The sequence below is a fragment of the Euphorbia lathyris genome, chromosome 7 (genome assembly GCF_963576675.1).
Source record: "Euphorbia lathyris chromosome 7, ddEupLath1.1, whole genome shotgun sequence".
Taxonomy (NCBI): domain Eukaryota; kingdom Viridiplantae; phylum Streptophyta; class Magnoliopsida; order Malpighiales; family Euphorbiaceae; genus Euphorbia; species Euphorbia lathyris.
Genome location: NC_088916.1, coordinates 56,989,471 through 56,995,459, shown reverse-complemented (window position 1 = coordinate 56,995,459; position 5,989 = coordinate 56,989,471). Strand labels below are relative to the sequence as shown.

At 31.8% G+C, this 5,989-nt stretch overlaps 1 non-coding gene across 1 annotated transcript; it reads left to right on the top strand.

The window, feature by feature from the left end:
• LOC136201769 (small nucleolar RNA R71) lies at positions 1-107 on the top strand. Its single transcript, XR_010674111.1, has one exon. It is a non-coding gene; the product is annotated as a small nucleolar RNA R71 (small nucleolar RNA).
• The last annotated feature ends 5,882 nt before the right edge of the window (positions 108-5,989 follow it).

The following is a 5,989-nucleotide window of genomic DNA, read 5'->3' as shown; positions in this document are numbered from 1 at the left end:
ATTTGATGGTGTTGGCAACTAGTGCACAGTTGCTTGAACCTTTCCCAATATTCATATAAGGTTTCTCCACAAGATTGTCTAATTCCACATATCTCCTTTCTAATATTTGCTGCACGTGAAGATGGAAAGAATTTCTCAAGAAATAACCTTTGCATTTCTGTCCATGTTGTGATAGATCCCAATGGAAGATAGTACAACCAATCCTTAGCTTTATCTTTTAAAGAAAAAGGAAAAGCTCGTAGTTTAACTTGCTCTTCGGTTACTCGTTCGGGTTTCAAACCGGAACAAACGACATGAAACTCCTTCAAATGTTTATGAGGATCTTCACCTGTAAGACCATGAAAAGAAGGGAGTAAGTAAATTAATCCAGATTTAAGTTCAAAAGGTACCTCTGGATTTTGGAACTCAATGCAAAATGATTGGCGATTTAAATTGGGTGCTGCAAAATCCCTTAATGTTCTATTTCCAGCCATCGTCTCTTCCTCAATTTGAAAAATAAAATTTTCTCTGATTTCTTCAAAATTTTCTAAAGACGATGAACAAACACTCCTTTGTTTTGTTTCTTTTCTTAACCTCCGTATTTCTTTTTCTATTTCAGAAATAAATATTCGTTCACTTCCACGGGAGGTGCGGGTCATAAAAGGTATCAAAAACAAAGGAAAATGAATCAAGAAACTAAATTGTTCCCCGGCAACGGCGCCAAATTTTGACGGGTTTGTCGAAGCCCGACAAAATAGATTTATAATTTTACTTACTGATTTCTCTATTGGACTACAATTTGATTTGTAGTAATAGTAAGACCAGGTCGAATCCCAAGAGAACAATTAACCTCTTAATTCAAATGAGCAAATAAAATAAAAAAGGGGGGTTTTGATTTTGATGGATGATTAAATCAAATTAAACAAGTAAAGTAAATGGGAATTCAATAATGAGAGAGCCTGATTCAAGAGATTGGGTTCATTGGGTGTTTGTTGATCCTTGGTTTAAATGATAAACAAATTAAAATTCAAATCTTTGATTAAAGAGTATAAGGATTACCTAATTCATCTTTCACTTTCTCTTAATTTATTAATTTAAATGAAGCATCTAAATCAACCTGGTTATTAAGAAAAGGGAATGAAGCATATCCAATTTCTCAATAACCGCATTAGGATTAAGAAAATTTATCAAATCAATTCCTATTGAGAGGAACGTCGACAAACAATAGCAATTGGCTGAATTTTCTTCTCAATCAATCTCAAGCAAAAACTCAATTACTCAAGATCGATTTTTGCTACTTGTTGTAATTCATTCAAGACAATTACAGATCAAGAATAAATACTTATCAATAGAAGATCGAATACGATTCAATAATCATAAAAAGAATTGAAGAAGAAAATCAGAACTTGAATTAATACTTGAAGAAATTAATACATGAAACCTCACAACTTTCAACCTAATGAAATCCCTCTTGAATCAGAAGATGAAACTTAGCTACTCATAATGAAAACAATTCAACAATACAATTGAAAATCTGTAAAACCTAGTTCTCCTCCTCTAAGGAATGTTAAGCATCTATTTATAGGGGAAAACCCTAAGAAGAAAGACTAAAATATCCTTAAGAGATAAGGAAAGAGACTATCTCTAATTAATTAATGATTAAATAGAGATAATAGGAAATATTCAAATCCTAATTAAAATACAATACAATTAAATAAGATAATATCCCAAAATCAAATCTGAAAATATCTTCTTATCTCTTCCAAATTCGTCCAGCCACGTGCCCACGCCTTAACTGAAGTTGGCTGCTGTTTCTCAATTACAGCTGAGACAGGACGTGCCCACGCCTTAACTGAAATTGGCCTCTGATTTGCAAATACTCCAAAATGCTCCAAAATGCCACTAATTTCCAGATTTTTCACCAAACATCTAAACTTTCTCCCAAAACAAAATATGAAACAAAAACATCAATTAAACACCAAATGTTTCCAAATTACATAGAATAAGATAGAAAGTAACAAGACTAAAATGGTCTTGTCAGGAGTTCAGGAAATCGAAGATTCTTAAATCAACACTATAAAAGAAACCCACCTTTGCTTTTGGAAGATACTTTTTGGATAATCAATAGTTTCATTTTTCCTTCTTAGGGTTTTTGTAAGCTTTTGGCACAATTTCTCATTCTCATTTTACTTTGATCAATTTTTATCTTTGTGAGCTATCATAGTCGATTCATGGCTATGAGTAGCTAATTTCCTTTTATCGATTAAGGGATTAATCAAAGGCTAGTATTATTTCCAATTGTGAGATTGTCATTCTTAATTGCAGTAATCTAATTTTATGATCCGTTTACATGTTTATTAATCTATAAAATCAGATCTTTAATGAAAGATTAGTCTTTAGTTCGGCCGGGCTTCGGATTTCTCATTCATTGAAACAACGTTAGGCCATATGATTTATAATCGTCTGAAATCCTAACTATTATCAAGCGTATGAACATGTAATTTGGTTTGAATCGGAATCGCTAAGAATTCGGTTAACTTAGGTTGGGTCCTTTTAATTCGTAATGCTTTCGACAGATTAAATTCTAAGCGCTAAGCTAGAACTGTCTGTCGAATAGGAGCTTATCTTTAGGCGCTCTAGGATTTGCTTTACAATTTAGGAAGGATTAGGTCGAGAATAAATAAGGAACGACTAACTCAGGTCATGTTAATTATGATATCTTCGCACTTTCAATGATCAAAAAGGAAATAATGGTCGAGCCTGCGGTTATCCCTTGATCGGTAATTTTTGTCAGATAAGAGCAACACAATTTAATTGCAATTCAACTTTACAAAATTCATCTCAAAATAATCAACCCAACAATCATTCACCCCCCATTTACTTTCATTTAGATTTAGTTATAATACGAAACGATCAGTATTAATCCTTAGGGTACGATCTTTACTTACCATATCTGCAAACCAGTAGTCGGTCAGTAAATAAATATTTATTTGGTGGATTCGACACCCATCAATTACTAACAAGCAACAAACCTGGATTATCATGTCGATCTCTGCGATTATCTCCTCCTAGATTGATTCCGTCATTTCCAGAGTTGTCCTCGATTGTTTGCTTGTTGCGATTTCCATCGGCACTTTTGTTCGATGAATTCTCCGATCCGTCCAATTTTGAACCTGATTCAGAATCGCCAGTGTGCAAAGCAATATGTAGGTAACTTCTGTGCGACATTGTAGAGAAGAAGAAGAAGAATCACAAAAAAATGAAGAATGCAGAAAATTGGATCATGAACCAGAGAGCTCTGATACCATAATGGAAACAATTATGTTTCTATTTTCCATTGAACAAAATGTATGGATTACCCAAGTATTTATACATGAATTGATAAACTGGAATCTAATATACTGATCTGCCACATCAGCATATCAGTTAGTAATACAAAAATGCTTAAAATGAACTTTCCACATTATTTCTTTTTTATCTGCTGTGGCTGCACATTGCTCCTCTTACCATGGTCTTCATCTTGAATTCCAACAACATGTCATATTTCAATCTAATCTTCATGTTAATTATTATGTGTCAAGAATGATTTCGAGTGAATAACATCGTTGTATGTTGTGATTAAAACATCTTCTGATCGTATTTTCCATCTACATGGCTTCATCAAAAGAAATCTGTAAGTCATTTTTCTCATTTTCATATTTTGTGCTGTTAGTATATTTGCTGTGTTATATGATATTTTAGGGAACATTTGTTGTTGTAGCTGGTTAAGTTTAGCAATTTATGTATGTACTTTGCATTGACAGCTTATACTCATTCTGTTTTGTACCTTTAAAATAAAATTTTCTTATTTTGGACCTTTTTTCTGTTGTAATCAGCTAATTGATGACATATAAAAAAAGCAAGCATTTTTCATTCAGAATATGGGAAATCATTTGTCTAAAATAGCAGTGCTTGGTTATCAAGAATGTCAATATTTAAATATTTTGCATTTGTAAACATGTAAATTGTGGATTTTTGACAGATAAATTGCCAGCCTAAAAGTTGCAATGCTAGGTGAACTAACTTGAAACAGGGAAAGTAATTAATGACCATATAGATTCCATCTGTAAATTGTGAACTGGAAATGTAAGTGCATGGGTGTTTGTTGTAGCTTTTAGTGTTTCACTCCATACTACGGAAATAGACCATAGAAGCAGAGAAAGGTTCTAAAACCCAACAAGGAACAGAATCACAGCCTCCTGCTATTGATCCAATCATGGACCAAGGTCCTTCAAAAAGAATGAAATTCTAAAATTTGAAAGCTCTTTTTTTAGGCAAGAGTTCACTTAGAGAGTAGGTGGACGACGCTGTATAATTTGTATCAGCAACATCAGTCTATAGGTTCTGTTGGTGGAAAATGATTATTCTACACGTTATGTTATCACTACCCTGCTTCGCAACTGCAGTTATGATAGTTGAAAACATTAAGCAATTTCATTTTGCACATCTGATTTATTCTAATGGTAGATCAGTAAAACTAAACATAGGACATATATAAAATCTGGTTTGGAATTGAGTCAAAAAAGCAGCAGAATGAAGTAAAATTGCAAACCAACTTGAACATGGAATTGATGTTTCTAATTGGTTTAATAAGAGATTACTGAATGGTTGAAAATCTTAAGTATAGTCAGTATAAAAATTATGGCATCCAATATGCAAATCTGTTTTGGAAGTATTTATTATGATCATTTGTAAGAAAATAAAGAATTATTGACTCAAAATTCAAATCTATTTGACTATATAATTTGGTGTCTGAAGTTTACCTTGAATAAGTGCTTAATCTCAAAATTTATATTGACTCAAAATTAAAATCTGTTTGACTAGATAATTTGGTGTCTGAAGTTTCCTTGAATAATTACTTAATCTCAGAATTTATACACTATAGGGACGTTTGGTTTAGATTTCGGAATCAGAATCGGAATGTGGCGAAATCAGAATCGAAATGAGTATTTATTTATTAGGCTTGGTTCAATCTAGAATCGGAATAAGATTCTCTTTGAAATTGTTTGGTTCTTTAATAATCGAAATCGAGTTGAATATAATATTTGTTAAAAATAATTTAGTAAATAATAATTATTATAATATCAATTAAAAGATGAATATAAAAAAATATTAAATCATCAGATATTCTAATACAAACAAAAATTAGTGTAAAAAATAGTATATTAAAATAAAATTAATGATCTTTTACTGATAATTTTATTTTTATTATTATAAATAAAAAATAGTATTATAAATTGAAAATAAAAACAAACATTGGTATATAATATAATATAATATAGATATATTAGTATATGAAATATAGTACTCCAAATGGAATTATAGGGAGTTCTCGATTAACCTATACACTGGAGAAAATTCAAGCAAAAAGACTGTTTACTTTAACAAATTCCTTCCTAAGTGTGAGCTTCCTTCCTTCAATGGATATGAGGTGGAAAAATGGATAAGTAAGAGTTCTAAATACTTCCATTTGTTTAAAGTGACGAAAAAAATGTGGAGCTAATTGGATTATAAGGTAAATTATATAATATCGTGAGGGCGTTCCCTACTCAGCGACACGTTGTACTTTATACACCCGGGTGTAGTAAAAATGTGCAAGGGTTGTTAGGTCGTCGCCCCGAAGCGGCGCACCATCCTGGGGCTTGGGGTGGTGTCAAATATCATTCCTCCTCTTCAAGAAAAACAACGTCAAGAACACATGCCTTTAAGGAGATCCACTAGTGAAAGGAGAAGTGCAATTTTAGATGATTATATAGTATTTCTTCGAGAACATGAGGAAAGAATTAGCTTGATGGAAGAAGATTCAATCAACTTCCAATAAGGAATGCAAAGTTCTAAATTTCATAAGCGGATTGATGGCATGAATGAAGAGATAAATGTTGAAATACAATTTCCACATTAATTTTGATTATGACAAAAATAGTAAATGAAATTAATATCTCCATAATTAATAACACGTTAAATTTAAATG